The 21135-nt window shown below is 38.9% G+C and overlaps 1 protein-coding gene and 1 pseudogene across 2 annotated transcripts in view; one reads left to right on the forward strand and one right to left on the reverse strand.

Moving 5' to 3' along the window:
• Positions 1–21135, reverse strand: part of Bbs9 (Bardet-Biedl syndrome 9) — a 530763-nt gene that overhangs the window by 317285 nt on the left and 192343 nt on the right. The window lies entirely within an intron of this gene.
• On the forward strand, positions 12812–14227 carry LOC103726227 (annotated as a pseudogene).

Consider the following 21135-nt stretch of genomic DNA (forward strand, 5'->3'; position numbering starts at 1 on the left):
TCTACCAAGCAAACAGAAGCAACAAACAAGCTGGTATAGTGATTCTCATATGAAATAAAGCAGATTTCAAATCAAAACCATTTAGAAGAGGTAAACAGAACCACCACATATCAAAGGGAGCAACTCATCAAGAAGATATAATAGGGGATAGAGCGATGGTTCAGCAGTTAAGAGCATGTACTGCTCTTGCTGAGGACCTGAGTTCAGTTCCCAGACAAGTTGGTTCACAACTGCCTGTAGCCCTAGAGGATCTGATGCCCTCTTCTTGCTTTCACAGGCACCTATGTTCACATGCACATTCCCACATACAGACACACACATATACATGCAATTAAAAACTAAAATATCCTTTTAAAAAGAAGCTGTGATAATCATAAATATTAGTTTTGGGACTCTTGATTTCATAAAACAAAACTAAAAGATAGGAAAGGTCACATGGGTCCTGACACAATAATAATGAGAGATTTCAATGTCCCACTCTCATATTTAGATAGGTCTTCCAAACTAAAAATCAAGAAAGAAATGTCAGAGCTAAACTATACCACAGATAAACCAAATTTAACAGGCATCAACAGAGTATTCCATCCAATAGATAGAGTACACATTCTTCTCAGAAATTCATGGAACCTTCTTTTTTCTAAATTTTTATTAATTCTTTGGGAGTTTCATACAATCTATTTTTATTATAGACTCTCTTCCCCCAACTCCTCCCAGCTCCTCCCAGCCTCTCTATCCATCCAGCTTCACGTTCTCTTTTTCCCTCATCAAGTCCAATTTGTATTGCCCAAATACTCTTGAAAGTAGTGCCAGCCCTGGAGCACAGTCGACCAAGCAGGAGGCATGGAACCTTCTTTAAATTTGATTAAATAATGAGCTATAAAACAAGCTACTTAACAAATACAAAAAAAAGAAATTATTTTATTTTAGGAGTGCACAGTGGAAGAAAACTAGAAATAAACAGCAAGACAAGCCTCAGAGAATACATAAATCTTAGAGAATGAGTTTTGGTCTTTTTGAGACAGGGTCTTCCTGTAGCTCCAGCTGTCTATATAGACCAGGCCGGCCTTGAACTCACAGAGATCCGCCTGCCTCTGCCTCCTGAGTCCTAGGATTAAAGGCATGTGCCACCACACTCAGCAAGAATGAGTAGTACACTTTTCAGTAAACAATGGCCAAATCACAGACCAAATTCAAAAACTCCTAGACTCAGTACTGGGACGATAGCTCACTGCTTGCTGTGCAAGCTTATATAAGGACCCAAGTTCAAAACCTACAAAAAGCCATACACAGTAGCATGAGCATCTATAATCCCAGCATTCCAACAGGGAGATGAGAGTCAAAGACAGGAGAACCCCCAGAAGTTTATGGGCTAGTCTGTAAACACAACAGAAACACAACAAAGAGAATCTCTCAAACAAGGTGGAAGGTGAGGACCGACACCAGAGGTTGTCCTCTGACTTGCACACATGCACCATGGCCTGCAGCACCCTCATTAAGAATCATAAATTGCACACACATAAAGACATACATACCAAAAAGTACTAGAATCAAATGACAATAACAGTACTACTATAATCTCTGGAATACAGTCAGAGGAAAGTTTAGATATGTGCGTTCAATTATTTTTAAATCAGATTTCAAATGAATAACCTAATAATGCACCCCAAGATTCTAGAAAAATAAGCTGTGATGGTCGGTGTTAACAGTCGGCCAGGCAGCATATGAGACACTAACCATCACACCTTCTACTTCATGAATTTCTGCCCTAATCTTTCTTGTTTCTTGCCATGTACAGCTCTTGGGTTTGGCTCTTGTCTTAGCCTATTTCCTGTTGCTGTGATAGAATACTTTGATGAAAATGACTTAAGCAAGAAAGGATTTACTTTGGCTCATGGTTCCAAATCCATCACGATGGGAAAGTCACAGCACCAGGAAGTTAAGAAAATTAATTGTATTGCATTCACACTCAAGAAGCAGAGAGAGATAAATGCTGATACTCAGCTCACTTTCTCCATTTCATTCAGCCCAGGATCCCTGCCCAGGGAATGGCACCACAGACACAGTGGGTTAGTCTTCCCACCCCAATCAATGCCATCAGGATAATACCTTGCAGGCATGCCCAGAGATCTAATACTGACACTTCTCACACTGTTCAACAGAAAAGGAAGAAAGACTACCAAACTCATTCTACAAAAGCAGTAAAATTCTGATACCAAAACCAGATAAAGACACATACCCCAAAAGAAAACAGCAGACACATTTTCCTGATGAATATAGATTGAAAAATTCTCATTAAAATACTTGCAAACCAAATTTAAGAACATATTAAGAAGACAATACATCAAGACCAAGCTGGTTTCATCCTAGGGATGCAGGATTTATTGCGTGTATACAAATCAATAAATGTAATAGCCCATATAAATAGATTAAAGGACCAAAAAAAATCACATGATCATCATGATAAATGCAGAAAAGGAATCTGACAAAGTTCAACATGTTTTTATGAGTAAAGTCCTGAAGAAATTAGGTCTAAATAGAATAAACTTGAACATGTTAAAGGCTATACACAACAAATTTATAGCCAAGATTATACTAAATGGGGGGAAACTAAGAGCATTTCCTCTAAAATCTGGACTAAGACAAGGTTTCCCACTCTCCACTCTTATTAAATATAGTACTTGAGGTCTTGACTAGAGCAATAAGAAAACAGAGGAAGTAAGAAGGATATAAAATGAAATGTTTGCAATGGCATAGATCTATAACTAAAAGTCCCTATGGTGTCCATAAGAAAACTGAGATCTGATAAACACTTTTAGTAAATTTGCAGAATATAAAACCAGCATACAAAAATCAATCACTTTTCTATATACTAGTAACAAACTTGTTGTGAAAGAAATTAGGAAAAATATCCTTCCACTATAGTCTCAAAAAATAAAATACTTAAAAATGAACTTAACCAAGGAGGATCAAAGACATCCACAAGGAAAACTACAAGACACTAAAAAAAAATGCTTCTTCTGGAAAATAAAAAAAAAAATTTAAAGCAAACAATAGATATGAAGACCATTGTGAAAGAAAAGTTCCCCAAAAGAACTCCTGCCCCTTGGACTGAACTTCCTGCAAGGCTCACTGACTGATTATCACTCTGAAGATTGTGGAGAGTTTGGAATGTTGCAGGTTCAGAGCCTAATGACCATTTATCTCAGGCCATATTTAGCCCCCTAAACAGGCACTCCTTGCCCACCTCTGTTTCTGATCTAACATCCTGTAACTAACAGACAAAAACCTTTTAGAATGTATTAGTTTAGCAGACCACCAGATCTCACCAATCCAAAAGCTAAAAATGTCATCAGATAGCCTGAGACCTATAGTAAGAACCCTCTCAATTTGCTACGACCCACCTACTAAATTATCCTCCAATGTATTTGAAGTGTCTTGGTTTATGACTTTTCTTTGTTCTGGTACTATAAAAATGTAAGGCAACTGTTTCCACTCTGGAACATGGAATTTGGGGTAACCTGAATCTGTGTTCCCAGGCCATGGTCACTCATATTTGGCTCGAGAATAAACTATCTCTTATCCCCTTTGAGGTGAAATTTGTGCTTCTGAGTCAACACCATCCATGCTCTGAGTTGTTAGAATTAATATTATGAAATGGCCATATTACCAAAAGTAATCTACAGATTCAATACAACCCTCACCAAAATTCCAATGGCAATTTTCTCACAACTACAAAAAATAAGCCTAAAATTCATATGGAAACACAAATGGCCATGGATATCCTAGATAATCTTAAGCAGAAATAATGCTGGAGTTATTATAATACATTATTTCAAATTATACTAGAGTCATGATGACAAAAACATCATGGTTATGGCACAGAAACAGACATGCAGATCAATGGAACAGAGAGCACAAAGAAATAAAACCACATAGGTATGGCCACAAAATTTTGACCAAAGTGTCAAAAACATACACTGGAAAAAAAGACAGTGTACTCAACAAATGGTGCTGGCAAAACTGGATACCCACCCAGACAAAAATAAAATTAGATACATATCTCTCACTTGTACAGATATCAATTCAAAACAAAAGGTTAATCGTGATTATCAACTGTATAGAATTTAAAATCACCCAGAAGACATGTCTCCAGGCACACTTTGAGGGAATTTGAAGACTGGGTTAATTGAGGTGGAAGACCCACTCTCAATGTGGGTGACGCCATTCCATTGGCTGGGGATCCTGAACTGTATAAAAAGGTAAGAGCAAGCTGGGCGCCAGCATTCTTTACTCTCTGCTTCCTGACTATGGATGTAATATGATCAGCTTTTTCATGCCCCTGCCACCATAACTTCCCCCACATGATGAACTGTGACCTAAAACTCTGAATCAACATAAAACTTTTCTTCTTTAAGTTGACTGTCAGGTATTTTGTTACAGCAACAAGAAAAGTAACTAATATAGATCTTAATTTAAAAGCTGAAATGCCAAAACTGTTAAGGGAAAGACACTTGAAGATATAGTCATAGGCAAGAATTTTCTGAAAAGAACGCCAACAGTATAAGAAATAACCCTAAGAATTGACAAACTGGATTATATGAAATTAAACATCATTTGCACAGAGATTTTACCTATCTTTCCTGTTGCTGTGATAAGATACCCTCACAAAAGCACTTAAGGGAAAGGGTTTATTTAGCTAACAATTCCAGGTTACAATCCATCCTTGAAGGGAAGTCAAGGATGCAGGAACCTAAAGCAACTGGCCACATTATAGCCAGAGTCAAGAGCAGAGGGCAAGGAACTGATGCATGCATGTTAGTATGCAACTCATGTTCTCCTCTCCTGCAGTCAAGGATCCCAAACCCAGGGAATGGTGCTGCAGATAGCAGGCAGGTCTTCCCACATCAATTACCATGACTAAGGCAATACCTCACAGATATTCTCAGAGGCCCTTCTCCCAGGTGATTCTAGATTGTGTCAAGTTAACAATTAAAATGATCACACCACCTCACCCCTGTTAGAATGGCTATCATCAAGAAAACAAAAGACAGCAAATACTGGTGAGGATATAGGGGAAACATGAACTTTATTCACACCTAGAGGGAGTTTATATAAACTGATATAACCACTATGATAAGCAGTCTAGAGAGTTCTCAAAATACTAAAAGTAGAACTATTTTATTATATGGCATATACCCAAAGGGCTCTGTATCTTACCAAAAAGATAATAGCATATCCATATTTATTGTTAAATCATTCTCAGTACCCAGGAAACAGAACCACTCTAGATATTATTAACAGATGAATAGGCAAGAAAATGTGGCACATTAAAAAAAAAATGGAATCTACAGGAAAAGGGATGGATTTTGAAAATTATTAAATAAGTGAGGTAAGTCAGACTCAGAACACAAATATTGCCTGTTCTCTCTCATATGCAGAACCTAGATTTTTAATTTATATATATATATATGTGTGTGTGTGTGTATATATATATATGTGAATAAGGATAAAATTCATAAAATTAGAAAGGGGATCCTGAGATGGGAAAAATAGGTTTTAATGAAATGGGGAGAGAGGGTAACAGAATACATGTGATGTAAAGATGGAAGTGATTCCTGTGAGTGGAAGACTGTAAGTGGGGAGGGGAAGGGGTATGAGAGAGAGAGAGAGAGAGAGAGAGAGAGAGAGAGAGAGAGGCAGGATAGGAGAATGAACAAAAGCAAAGTATGCAGGAAAGACAATAACAAACCCATTATTTTTATGCTAATTAAAGACTAATAAATAAAAAATTTCAATTAAAAGTACCACAACATTCTAAACACCACTAAATAATTAAATCTAATAAGTACTTGTAGAACTCTTTAGTTGTCCATAATAGTTCAAAGAAAACCTTGAGATCTATATAGAATAAAGACAACTAAACTTAAAGCTACCCAACACTCATTTTTTCTAATCATCAGGTAAGATGTTGTCAAAAGTAGGGACCATCAACACAGTGTGCACATGGTAGTTCAAACCTGGCACTGAGCCTTGAATGTATAAACACCAAGAAAACAAGTATACAAGCATTTCCTCTCTTAAGGGAAAGAAGAAAATTAATTTTTCTAAAATATAAATTCACAGCAACAAATCATTTCATAAAGCTGAATTATATTCTCAATTATATGCTCATTCCCTGATATATGAAAGAAAACACGATTCAAGGACAAATTGCATCATTGTGTGTATATATGATGGGGAGGACCTGCTTGTGCCACAGAGCACATGTGGAGGTCAGAGGACAACTTTATGAAGCTTCTGTCCTTCCACCTTTACATGGGTGCTGGGACTGAGTTCAGGTTATCAGGTTATTAGACCAATGCAGTAAGCACCTGCTACTATCTCACCAGCCCAACTTTTTCCAGTGAACTCACTCCTTCATGAAATACATCTGACATTAAGAAAATAATTGGCTCTATAAAGTATGTGTTGAGTTACTTTTTCAATTTTAGAAACAGTTATGCTCTGTTTGTCTTTTCCTGAATAATTATTTCTCAGGCAAAGCTACATATTAATGTACTTTGATACATGTATCTCATAGTAAATACAAAAATGTTGGATCCAGGAGGGAGCAAGCTTGGCATCTAAGTTTCCTGACTCACAATGAGGTGTTTTTCATCACTCTTCCAGGTTAACTTCCCAAGAAGAAAAATATTTAATGATTTTTAAGGTGCAATTTGAAGTTTGTATAAATGGCACTCCGTTATTACTATCCACCATTAGCCTCAATAATCAAGAGCTGGGTTATTTAAGGGAGAGACATGGTAATTAGAATGCCTAGGAAATGGACAAGCAAAATGGAAAAAGCAAGGCCAGCTTCCAAAAATATCACAGTAGCATGAACTCTGAAAAAATAAGTTGTCACAGAAAATTGCAAAAATTAGAGGTTATAGAAAGGAGGGTGAACAAAATAGCTTTTGTAGTAAAAAAATTTCTTTGCATCAAGGCTCAAGGCTACCCTGTTATTTTATTAGACTTACTAGAAAGTCAACACGACTATTTAATTTAGTTCACAGACTAAAAAGTAAATTACAAACTAGGAAAAAGAAAATAATATAACTCCTAGAAATCAATATTTCATAATTTGGACACAAAAATGTGTTTATAAGGATTTGACTCAACTATAACTTCTTTGACTATTGAAAAAAAGTATTAACACTTCCTCATTCAGCCATCATTTTAGATTATAAAGGTGGACAAGCCACACTGTTCATTTCCTCAAAAAACTTAAGGCTAGTGGGTAGGACAGAGTGTTAGCAAGGGAGACCACAGAAACCACAAAAGAAGAGCATCAAAATCTGCTAGCAAGGGGAGAGTATGCGTCTTACAGAAGATGACAGCACAGGACCAGGTGAGGGAGGGAGTGGGGCACCACAGCTGAACTCTCTGGGAAACGTGCACACACACACACACACACACACACACACACACACACACAGGCACACACACGCACATACACACACAAACACATGCACCACATGCCACTGAGTGTAGCATGTTCAGAGAAAGGACTTTTACTAAAGTGAGATGCAGTCACTCAACAAGTATCTCTCAGTACCAAGGATATGGTAGGCATAGTTCCAGAGTGAGAATACCAATAAAGAAATCACACCAAAAGCTCTGCCCTCCACAACTGGTCAGAGAACAAGAGACTGTGGAATGCTCATCCCTAAATGGAACACCTCAAGGCTCAGGGATCATTCAGGGGAAGGGGAGCAGAAAGAGCCAGAGGTGGTAGGTGAATACAAGAAAATCATATTTTCCAGATAAAACAGGACAGTTGCATACATGAACCCACAGAGCTTGAGAAATCATACACAAGACCTGGCCAAGTTCAAGCCAGAAAAAATCCCAGCATGGATGGGAGAGATGGACAAGGCATCCCAGCCCTATCTGAGGATTTACTGGTGATTGATAACTTCTGGGAGAGGGAAAGTTCAGTTTTCTTTAAGGGTGTGGCATAGGTAAGTTGACCAGGCTCCAGGGGACAGACCCACAGCCAAGAGCATTTGGGGAACACAAATTAGACTAGATAGGACTTTAAAATAAATAAAAAAATAATAAATAAATAAATAGATAAATATAAATAAAAAATAAATAAAATAAATAAATAAATGAAGTTGGGTGGGAGTGCAGATGGGAGAGAATGTCTGAATATCAAAACACACTGTATGAAACTCTCAAAGAATAAATTTTTTAAATGTTTCAAAGCTCTGCCCTCAGGAGCTGACTTTCTAAAGAGAGGAAAACAATGAACAAAAGAGACTAATACATAGTGTGTTTGACAGTGACAGGCACTATGGAGAAAAATACGCAGGTAAATCAAGAGTCAAGCTGAAGCCAGGAGTGGTGGTGCATATCTTTAGTCCCAGCACTTGGGAGGCAGATCTTGGTGAGTTCAAGGCTAGCCTGGTCTACAAAACAAGTTCTAGGCCAGCTGGGGCTACAGGGAGACTCTGTCTCAAAAAGACCCCACCCCCAAAAAAGAATCAAGCTGAGCCAAATGTGATGGTACATGCCTATCTGTAATCCTAGCACTGGGGCCAAGGCAGGGGGCTACACAGATAGATTCCACATCATAAAGAGAGAGAGGGAAAAAGAGAGAGGGAAAGGAAGGAGAAGAGGAAGAGGAAGGGGAAGAGGGAGGGAGAGAGGAAAAAGAAGGGAGGGAGGGAAGAAAGTCAAATTGTACAGAAGGGAACAGGTATGATTCCCACTGGAGTCCAGCTGGGAAAGTTACACTGGCACAGTGGAATGTCAGGGGCACAGGCATTTTAATCAGCTAGGAATGTCTTTCTCCCCAAGAGGATGAAGATGGAAAGGCAATTAGTGGTTTTGAAATAATAAAGAGGAGGACGAGGAGGAGGAGGAGAAAGGGTACTCAAGGGCTTTGAATGTCTTTGGCAAAATACTGTAAATTCTACCCCACTAACAATGGAACAGTCAACTGAAAGGCCCTATTGAAGGAGATCAGAAGTTTTTATGCTGTAGTGCTATAAAGGTCATTTCCAGTCATTAAGGCAGAAAAATAGCTATTTACCATACGTTTTACTTTTTATCTTTGTATTTGAACAGGATCTCACCATGCAAACCAGGCTAGACTCAATTTCAAGAATTCTGCTGCAGCTTCCAGAGTATTGGAATTGTCTATATCTCATGCCAGCCAAAATAAAACACAATGTAAGGGCTGAAGAAACAACTCAAGTGTATATTGCTCTTACAGAGACCCTGAGTTTGGTTTCTAGCACCCATGTCGAGTAGCTCACAACTGCCTGGAACTCCAGCTCTAGAGGGATCTGGTGCCTCTGGCTCTCACAGGCAACTGTACTCAAAGTACAAACATAGGCGCGTGCACGCACACACACACACACAAACACACACACTTTTGAAAAAATAAAATCTTAAATAAGAACACAGGCTGGAGAGATGGCTTGGCAATTAGGAGCACTGGCTGCTCTTGCAGAGAACCCAGGTTCATTTCCAAGCACCCACATGGTGGCTAACAATCATCTGTAACTCCAGTTCCAGGGGAATCCAATGTCCTCTTCTGACCTCTGTGGGCTTTGCGTGACACAGGTACACTTAACATACATGCAGGCAATACACTAAAACATATAAAATAATAAATAAAAATTTTAAAAAGAACACTATGTGAAGTTTATAATGAATAAACAAAGTAAAATGATAACATAAAAAGACCTATAAGTAGTTAACTTTGAGAATTGAAGAAAGGTTCCTCAGAAGATATTAGAAGCAAAAGTTTAACAGAGGTGGACAGAAGAAATGCATTTCAGTTGGAAGAGCGTCAGGAAGAGAGGTTTATGAGTACACAAACATGATATGGCTAAAACATTAGCAAGAAACTCTTTTTGCATGAGCACCAGAGTTAATTCAACAAAAATTCAAATGTTCATGGGCCCTATTATTCTTTTTACAAAATTAAAACATCTTTTAATATGTCACATGGGAGAAAGTATATTTCTTACAAATGTGATTATATTCTATTGAATAGGAGAATATTAGTAGGAAAAAATAATGGTCGCTATTTTTAAGCCACTAAAATGCTAATATATAGACATTTTTTAAGAAGAAAAGTCAAAACAGCTTTCAAACAGCAACAAAGTGGGGAGAACATTCAGTAAGAGATGAAAGCCCAAACGCACAAGAGCAGACTGGAGCAGAGCTTCTGGGAGCACTCGATTTAGGCAAGGCAGTACACAATTAAGTAATGGTTCACAAATGCACTCTTCTTTAAAATGAACATCTGATCATATCAGTCCCTGGATTAGATGCCAGCAATTATTTCCCATTTGAAAATAAAAATCCCTCAAAGAAAACTGGGATCAGTCCTAGGCTGATGTCACCAGTCCCCTCTAGGTGTCCCCACCCTGCCAATGCACTCCACGCCCTGTCTCTGCCATCCACCTCCACAGCCCACCACCACAGTGGCTCTCTCCCAGGTTTTGGAATGGTCACTCTCTATATCTCTTTGCTACCCAGTGTGTTCTTCCTCCCTCATCTTAGAAAGGATCTTTGTCTACTTCAGGTCTACTTACCTGACAGATTTCAATTCAAATGTGAAAACCTGTTCCCCCAACCTCATATGCTAGGTTAGGTCTCCTGTCACATCTCCACATGCTATTCTTTCACAGTATTTTTCAAAGTTATGACATATTTGAGCAATTCTGTACTTGATTTCAGTCTTCCTCACTATAAGTTCTCTGAATTCAGTGGCACATGTTTTGCTCATAAATATACACCCAGAATCTAGCACAGTGCCTGACATAAGAAGACTAAATAAGCACTTGCTAAATTAATTGAATGAAGAAAGACAAATTAGTCTTTGTGGTGCGGGTTGCCCCATGCACTGCAGCATGTTTAGCTGCACCCCTGGCCTCAACTGGCTGGATCCCAATAACACCATTCCCTCCTGCACTTAGAGCAACCAAAACTCCCTAAGCACTGGTCAATGTCCCCAGGGGGCAAGAGTAATATCACTCCCAGTTGGGAATCACTGATCTAGCATAACTACACATCGTGGTTACACAAAACAGTCCCTATTGATGCCTGTTGTCCAGGTAAGGTTGTTACCAGAGCCACCACTCCCTCTCAGGAACATCCCAGTCAGGATGATGAATGGCATCCTACCCATGGCATCTAGATGGGTTCTCCTGTCCAAATGGAGTGAATTGTTTTGTACATAATGAACAAAGTTCTGCTTCCAATATAGTAGAAACTATCACCATTAACACTATTCTAAATATATGCATTTTTTAAAAAACAAACAAACATGTCATAGACTTTGGTGCTAGCAAAACTAGCGAACTAAAAATGGACAAGAGGAATGTTGTGAGGAGAATGAGTGACCATACGTGATTATCAATGGACTGTGGAAAAAGGATATGAAGTCAGAAAAGATTCCTAAGCTTTAGCCTAAAAATTCTGGGTATGAAGCCATCCATGGAGATGGGAATATACAAGAGAAGGGTTGGTTTTCATGGAGTGAATGAGGAGGTGAGGAAGGCAGCAAGGGACACCCACCAGATACGTGGGAGCTCGACACAGACCACAGCGATGTGCTCTGCTCTTTGGCTCCAATGCCTCTGAACCCCTCTTCTCCAAATATTCAGATTTTCTTCAAGGCCTACCCTTCCAGCCTCCTAACCTCAACTCACACCTCTTCTTCCTACTCTCCACGAACTCTCTGAGAATCCAGTGCTGTTATCAGCTACTACTAGCTCTGTGCTAGGAAGTCAGCTTAACTGCTCACCTATAAGCATTTGCATACTTCCAGTCATATTATATTAACTTGGAAGTCCTTCCAGGCTAGAAAGTGCTTTTGTACACATTTATTTACCTCTAGATATCTTGGTCACCTTAAATTAGACAGGCTAGAAACTAAACTTTTCTTTTTCCTTTCTCCTATTTTCTCATCTTTTAAATATCAATACAATTAAACCATCATCAATGCTTCAAACAACAAACATGATTTCTCTGTTTCATGCTGTGTCCCAGAGACCAGGTTCCTCCAAGGGGTGGGGCCTGAGAATGGACTGCAGAGGCAGGCTTGGAGAACTAGCAGCAGCATGGAAAAAAAGATGGCCCCAGAGTCTCACCTGCGCCACAGGGGGCATTTACCAACTTGGAAGGAGACTGTGGGCCCAAGATGCTTGGGCGAAAGTTAATGGAGACTGTGGGTGGGCCCGGAAGCCATCTGGAACAGTGGCGGCCTGCAGCGGGCAGAGCTGGGTGCTGGGTGCCAGGTGTTAATCTCTGTAAGGTTTTCCACCCCCCCATATAAACTATAATAAAGTCACATACAAATATATTATATGGTTTGTCTGATAGCGCAAGAGACTCAGAGAGAACTCTGGTGACACACCCTTGTATAAAAGGTCACTATCTCAATTTCTGTACTAGTGTCTGAGTTTCCCACTTGTAAAATAATGTAGTAGTGCTTTTTTGGCTGAGGCTTGTTCCAGGGCTGCTTCATTCCAGGGAGCTCTGAGTACGTGCAGAGTAGCCAACTGCCAGTTTCAGATGGCCAATCCAGGATGACCTAAAAGTAAGGTGGATTTCACCCTTCTGAAAAAGGGAAGCAGAAACCCATGACCGTGTGCATGTGTAGTTTTCAGATGCTTTCATCTGAATGAGAAAGCTGCTTCCATCAGGACTTCAAATTCCTGACATTACCGTGTTTCCTTAATATTGTATGGAGTCCCTTTGACATGCAGGTCCTAATTAAAATACATCAGCTCAGGAGTGAAGTCAACATATCAATGGAGCAAGTCACAGTCGTCAATGCAAGCTTCTTCTTGAAATCTATCCAGAATAGAATCCTGACAATGATACAGGACACACAATGGGTGATCCATTCATAGTACACAGTCTACAAACCTGGCACCAGAAGTTTTGGGACCTCCATCTCCCTCATTTCATCTTGGGGAACCAGCAGTTGGACCAAGAGGAAATCTGGGTGCTAGGAATGGGAAACTACAGGGACCAAGACACATGCAGAAAGGCAGAGTGGAAACCAGCCGAGTTCACATGATGGATTTTCAGAGAGGAAAAAACTTGAGATACAACTATTATAACTGGTAGAACCGTTTGGAGTCATTTCAAATCATCTGATTTTAAATAAAATTAATGAGGCGTTTATTGAAACAGCAACCACAGAAGATGCTCAGGCTGCAGTGGATTATTTTACAACTCCACCAGCATTAGTATTTGGAAAGCCAGTGAGAGTTCATTTATCCCAGTAGTATAAAAGAATAAAGAAACCTGAAGGAAAACCAGATCAGAAGTTTGATCAAAAGCAAGAACTTGGTCGTGTGATACATCTCAGTAATTTACCCCATTCTGGCTATTCTGACAGTGCTGTCCTCAAGCTTGCTGAGCCTTATGGGAAAATAAAGGATTACATATTGATGAGGATGAAAAGTCAGGCCTTTATTGAGATGGAGACCAGAGAAGATGCAATGGCAATGGTTGACCATTGTCTGAAGAAGGCTCTTTAGTTTCAGGGGAGATGTGTTACAGTTGACTTGTCTGAGAAATATAAAAAACTGGTGCTAAGGATTCCTAACAGAGGCACTGATTTACTGAAAAAAGATAAGTCCTGGAAAAGACCTTATTCTCCAGATGGAAAAGAATCTCCAAGTGGTAAGAAGTCCAAAACTGATGGTTCTCAGAAGACTAAAAGTACAGCTGAAGGTGATGTGTCTTCTGCTGGGAAAAAGGAGCCGTCAGATAAAGCTGTGAAAAAAGATGAGAGTGCTTCAGCAGCATCCAAGAAAAAACTTAAAAAGGTGGACAAGGTCAAAGAACTTGAGCAAGAAAATGGAGCAGCATTGGAAAATGGAAATAAAAATTAGGAAAATACAGAACTAGGTTCTGAATCTGCTGGGAATGCTGATGATCTGAACAAAGACACAAGTGAAAGTGCAGATGGCCAGAGTGATGAGAACAAGAAGGATGAGTATAGAACTGGACCATCTCAGCCCAACGTTCCTGTTGGTATAGACCACGTGATACCCAAAACAGGGTTTTACTGTAAGCCGATTCACTGTTTTATACAAATGAAGAAGTTGCAAAGAATACTCATTGCAGCAGCCTTCCTCAGTCCCAGAAATTAAAGAAATTTCTGAATAAACTGTTAGAAGAATGAAGGCAGAAGAAGGAAACTTAAGATGTGCAAGAAGCTGAATTATTTCAAGAAAAATCATGGTTCTTGTTTTTAATGTTAACCTTTTTTATAAACTACTTTTATTTAAACTTTTTTAAAATTTTATTTATTATTTTTATTTTATGTGTATGCATGTATTGCGTGCATATAGGTAAGTGCACCTGTATTGTGCAATGCTGCAGAGGTCAGAAGAGGCTGTCAGATCCCCCAGGACTGGAGTTACAGACAGTTGTTAGCTGCCATGTGGGTGCTGGGATTTGAACCCAGGTCTCCTGCAAGAACAACTAGTGTTCTTAACCACTGAGCCATCTCTCCAGCCCCTAATGTTAACATTTTTTAAATACAATACTGATAGATAGAAGAAAACTATTGTACTCTTTTGTTTTAGTGGAAAAATAATAGATGTCTGTTCATGTGTTTCAGTGTTATAGCAAAAAGTACACATATGGTTAAGCTAATGAAAAATAGTTTTTTCATCCAAATGGCAACAGACAAGTACTTTGTAGAGACTGACTAAGCTACAGAAAACAGGTTGCACCACTAAGAGAAAGATAACATAGAACCATTCAGAAGAATTAAATTTAGTAGTATGAAAATTCAAAGAATTGTCAACTTGATTACATTCAATAAAGAACAAAACCAAAAGTATTTTTATTACTTCCATCTGAAATATTCCACACTTAATCTGAGCCTTGCAGTCTCTTGATTTGATGTTTAAGCTGTTTGTAGTTGCATTTCATTTCTAGTGAACTTCATTCATGTGAAATTGGCAATTCAAATGCAGGTGCAGTTTTCCTTTAATATCATGCTGTTGTTTAGATAATAAGAAATATTAAGTACTTGGCTTTAGATTTGTAATTTTCTTCCCTGAGTTCCAGCTAGGTTTCATATTCTAGTAGTCATTGTACTTTCAGTGAAATGTAAAAATATTCCCGTTCTCTTTGACTAGTATTAATTTCTTAAGAACTTAATGCTTATCACTTGATTAACTATAGCTGTTATACATCTCTGGTATAAGAAACATTTTTGAAGTATATAAACCATCTATATTTTCAAGATGTAATTTTACATTTCTGCATTTTAAGAACAGTTTGGCCATAATTCTAGAGGCACACTTCTAATTCACGTACCTGCACACGTGACTTTTGTTAGCAGAAATTTGCATGTATAATCTGTGTTTGCTTGTAACTCTCTGGTTATATACTGCTTTTATCTGTGGATTCAAGTTACTGAAGTGAATACCAATTAAAAAAAAAAACAACCTAGGCTACAATGATTGGTTATACATGTTTGGAATGTTAACCAAAATAATAATAATAAAAGTAGTAGTTAAGTCACATGAATGAACTAATGTCCCTTCTAGCTCAAAAATGTTATGATTGTAAGCCTTGGAATTGCTTGAATACATTCACCTCTATCTGAGACTACGTTAGTGATTCTCAATTCAAGTAATACATTCTAATCTCCTGAGAATCTTCTAAAAAAAATAGCCCGGCTGCCATGGTTATTTAAAGACCTCCCAGTTCAGTGACTTTGTTCTCTCAGGAGAGCAGAAGGGTCTGTGATGAGCTACTCCTTCCGAATCCAATCCTTGGTAACTTCATTATATGGTTCTGGGGGATGCTGCTGTGCTTCCAACTAGTGGGGCCTCTGGGGGGTATACAGTCCCCCAGCTGTCTGAGGGTCTGAGAACACAAATTAAAATCTTATCTGTCTAGCTTTCACCAGTTCATGATGTTTATATATGCGTGCATCCTCAGTCCCACCATTCTATACACACTCTCATGAACGTAGGCCTCTCATTTAATCTGGCTTTTAAATTGAGTGGGGCTACTTTGTAGACCTGCTAACAGTATCTTGCCATTGGTTTGTGTTTGTGCCCCAATTTTGGAGACTATGAAGTAACAATATTGCAACAAAATTCAACATAAATTGAATAGGATCAAGTGGTTCCATTATAGCACAATCCTATCCTTGTCTAGGCTTCTACAAAACTTTTTAATTTGTAATCACATTTAGCAAGAAATCCAAATGTATTGGATCATAACCTGAATCGATAACATTTTTGTTATAGGATAGGATATTTTCAATGCCCATCAGTATTCATAACTGAGAAATGACTAGAAACAAATATTTTTTAAATGTACAAAGGCAAAGACTGCACTCACAAGGACAGCCAATTTTTAAAACATGTTTCATTACTAATAAGGATTCTTTGAAATTCGACATGATTTATGACAAATGAGAAATATAAAAGACCACATAAATCATAGCCCTTCTAGACAGGGAATAAAAACAGCCTTCCGTATGGTTACTAATTACTTCCGCTACTACTGTTACTATAGACTGTAAATTCCCTTTGGTTTCAAATGAATTCAGAATACTGCCATCACTTAAAATCCAATGAACACTGACTACCAGAAGAAAAAAAAACCTTAATTTTTTTTACTGCATGCACATATCTATGTATACTTAAAGACAAATATATGTTACAAGTGGAGCACTAAAAAGTCTACTATGCAGGAATTACTAATGACTGACATTCAACCAGATTGCTTTACATTCTTACTTCTTTAAATTATGAGGTCTAAGACACAACTTTGCATTTACTAACATTTAATAAACTTTAGAATCCTCACAGGAACTGTACATGCAAAATGTCCCAGAAAAATAACATTTCATTCAATAGATTGCTTATAAATGCTGCTCAGTTGTTTGCCAGAACACTTTCTTTTGCACTATTTCTATCATACACCATGCTAGTGTCATATGAATACAGACTTTGAGGGGATATTTGAATGCTTAAAATATGCAACAAATTACTCTGGTATCTAAAATAACCTAACAGTGGAAACAACCCACATACACACATGGGAATCATTTGCAAAGCTATCTTTTTTGGATCCTAGATAATAACAATGGCATATGCTTTTTGTATGTCTACTCTTACAAAACAAAGTTTTCACAATGTAACCTTTCAAGAAATGAAAGTGCTTCGGATGCTTTCCATCCTGCAATTCCAACCTAATAACTCAAATATCTGGCTTACAGGACTTAGTACACAAACTTTTTCAGATTAGTATCACAAGAAAAGCAGCTCATCATTTTTACTCCAAGATAGTTCGATGATTATAAAAATGACTGCTGCATTTTTAAATCATAAACTTCTTTCCTTTTCCTTGTTTCCCCTTTTCACCATGTTTTTGTCTTGAAAAATAGAAGTAATTATGAAATATTTCAGTGGCAATAATAAAAATGGATTTGGTGTATGGATGGAAAAATGCTTAAATAGGATAATTGCCAACTACGAATTATTAGAGATTCATTGGATAAAATAACTTGTCTTTTTAATCACAATATTCTACCATTTTGAAAATCCTTAACTTTAGATAATGCTTCGGAATTGGCAGCTTTCCACTGAAAAGCATTTGACACCTGGGCATGGTGGCACACACCTATAATCCTAGTACTCAGGAAGCTGAGATAGGAGGATCACAAATTTGAGACTGGTCTCATGAGACTGTGTCTCCAAAAAATGGAGTGGGGGGGGGAGAGGAGGAGGAGGAGGGGAAGAGGAGGAGGGGAAGAGGAGGAGGAGGAAGAGGAGGAGGAGGAAGAGGAGGAGGAGGAAGAGGAGGAGGAGGAGGGGGGGGGGGGAGGGAGGGGGGGAGGAGGAGGAGGAGAGGAGGAGGGGAGGAAGAGGAGGAGGAGGAGGAAGAGGAGGAGGGGGGAGGAGGAGAAGGGTGCTTGTCCATATAAAATGCATTATTTAATCATGAAATGACAAAGACAAAAGGGAATGCTAGCAAGTCTATACCATACGCTAATAAGCATAAATTCCTTCTGTGGTGTTTGACATAAACAAGGGCAAAGCTACCATTTCCTTGTCTTCTATATTCTTGTCACTTGGAGAGAAAAAAGAAACCTTGTTAGAATATCCTTGACCTTTCCTGGCTGGACTCCTCCTGTATTATTACCATTCTTCAGTTAAAAGATCCATATTTGGGGCTGGAGAGATGGCTCAGCAGTGAAGAAACATGGCTGCTCTTGCAGAAGACCTGGGTTCGATTCCCAGCACCCATGTGGTGGCTAACAACTATCCATAACTCCAGTTCCAGGGGATCTGGCACCCTCTTCTGAGTTCTGCAGGCACTGCACAACAGGAGTGCACTTACATACACACAGGCAATACACTCAGACACAAAATTAAAATCATAAACAAAATTTTTAAAAAAATAATCAATGTTTGCAGAGCAAGATAGCACTTGCCTTTAATGTCAGCCCTCAGGAGGATGAGGAAGGGGAAAGGTATGAGTTCAAAGTCAGCCTGGGCTATACACACACAAAAAAACAAGTCAGCTGGGCGTGGTGGTGCATGCTTTTAATACCAGCACCCAAGAAGCAGAGGCAGGCAGATCTCTGTGAGTTCAAGGCCAGCCTAGTGTACATAGCAAGTTTCAGGCCAGCAAGCAGACATGATGACCTGAGTTCTACTCCAGAACCAACAGTAGAAGGAGAGAACTAACTCCCAAAAGTTATCCTCTGACCTCCACACATGGGGCTAGAGAGATGGCTCAGTGTTTATGAGCACTGGTTGCTCTTGCAGAAAACCTAGGTTCAGTTTCAGCACCCACAACCATCAGCAACTCCAGTTTGAGGGAATCTAATGCTCTCTTCTGGCCTCCGTGGGCACTCCATGCACAGGTACACTTACATGCATGCAAGCAAAATACTCCTACATGTAAAAAATATAAATTAATTAACTTAATTAAAGATGAACCACTTGTTCTTTTAAAAATAATTTAGCACTCAGGGGGCAGAGACAGGCAGATCTCTGTGAGTTCAAGGCCAGCCCAGTCTACATAGTGAGTTCCAGGCCAGCTGGGGCTATGCAGAGACCCTGTCTCAAAAAATAAATAAATAAATAAATAAATAAATAAATAAATAAAAATAATTTAGCACTCAAATCTTTTTGATTCTCTTTTTAAAAGGACTATAGAAACAAGTTGTGAACAAAGCTTACAGCCTTCAGTCTTGTAATAAAAATGCTGAAACAAGCTGGACAGTCTGAGTTCAATTTCCAGAACCTACATGGTAAAAAGAGAACCATCTCCTGCAAGTTGTCTTCTGACCTCCACACATATCTTAGCACACATGTATGTTGTAACCTGAAGTTCCTCCATCCAACCACTATGATGCAAAATATAGTCCCACCTACTTCCCATGCTCTGTGGAAGGAGCCAAGCAGGCAGAGGCCCATCACCTCTCCCACCCAATCAGTAGACCTTAGCTGCATGAAGGGGAGGAGCCTTCACCATATTGAGCACAGAATGGAGCAGAGAAGTGGTGGGGTGGGGAGAGCAGCCTCACACAAAAAGCTGAGAGAGGCTGGGGACCCAGACATGCTAATGGCAGTGTTTCATGCCTTTGTTAGTCACCCCTCCTGGATGCCATAAACTATGAAAAACCCAAACAGAAGGTATTCTGTCAGTTGGGACCTCAGAGGCTCTGGGCGTTCAAGTCTCCCAAGAAGGGGGAGAAGAAAATATGGTTAAACATATGTATACACACACACACACACACACACACACATCATGGCACATATGTATACATACACACACATGCACACACACATCGTGGCACACATGTATACATACACACACACACACACACACACACACACACACTAATAAAAAATTACACTAAATAGTTAAAGAAAAGCACCCAGAAAAAGACTATATAGTTTCAAAGAATTTATAATTACAGCAAAACAGATAATTTCTCAGTAGTATCTACAGAAGTCAGACAAGCAATAGATTAACATTTTTCAAAGTACTAAAAGAATATAACTGTTGTTCTGGAATTCTATACCCAACAAAAATACTCTTCAAAAGTGAACAGAAGATAAAATAAATCTTTCAAAGAAAAGCTGAAAGCGTCACTGATCAGTACACCCACATCAAAAGAATACCTAAGGCTACAGTAACTTGGCACGACTCAATTTCAAAATAAAAATAATAAAAAGGGATAGGAGTGTATCTGAGTAGTAGAAGTCCTGGCTAGCATGCATGAGGCCCTGGGTTTGAGGGTGAGAAGAAGAGAAAGAAGGAAGTTTAAAGATTCAGGAAGGACACTGATTCTAACCACTCCGACAGCTATCAAAATATCTGAAAGCAAATCCTGAATCCATCACTCTCTAGTCTAGCCTTGGCAGACAAAAGGAAAATGAGGAGGAACCTAATAGAGGGATGCTTTCGGAAGCCCTTGTCAAGAAATCCCAATAGACTCTGATATGAACATTTGAAATTTGTCCTGTTCTGACTTTTTTCTGATTCTCTGTCTAGAACTTATAACGCTAACTGCCTTTGCCTTTACTTCTCCTTCACATTCCCTATTCACCAGTCAAGGACTTTCTTTTCTCCCTACAGATAAGAGTTATGCAATTTGTGAGTCTTTTAGATAGACCCACTGAAGGGGTATCCCAATTGCCTCACCTGTGTCCCTGTTCAGTATGGAAGAAGCCAGAGCAGTCTGCATCCCGATTCCCTATCGGCAATTTGGGTAACCTCTTCAGAGGATAGTGTGATAAGTATAGGAGGTAGGAATTAGCTAGGCAGTTAGGGTAAAAAGACCTCAAAGAAGAGTAGCCAGTTTCTTGGCTAAAAGCCAAAATGTCCTTGGGCTTCTTAGCAACATACTCTGCTCCAAAGGCCAAAAATGACAAAAGTATTTGGGAGCTCTTATCCAATCCCTAAAAGATTTTAGGGTTACCTCTTCAGAGGGGTGATGTTAGAGTAGAACAAAACACTCATACACAGAAAGAGAAAGAAAGAAAGACGAAAGAAAGAAAGAAAGAAAGAAAGAAGAAAAAAGAAAGAAAGAAAGAAGAAAGAAAGAAAGGAAGGAAGGAA

The sequence above is a fragment of the Nannospalax galili genome, unplaced genomic scaffold (assembly GCF_000622305.1).
Source record: "Nannospalax galili isolate Female #2095 unplaced genomic scaffold, S.galili_v1.0 scaffold1149, whole genome shotgun sequence".
Taxonomy (NCBI): Eukaryota; Metazoa; Chordata; class Mammalia; order Rodentia; family Spalacidae; genus Nannospalax; species Nannospalax galili.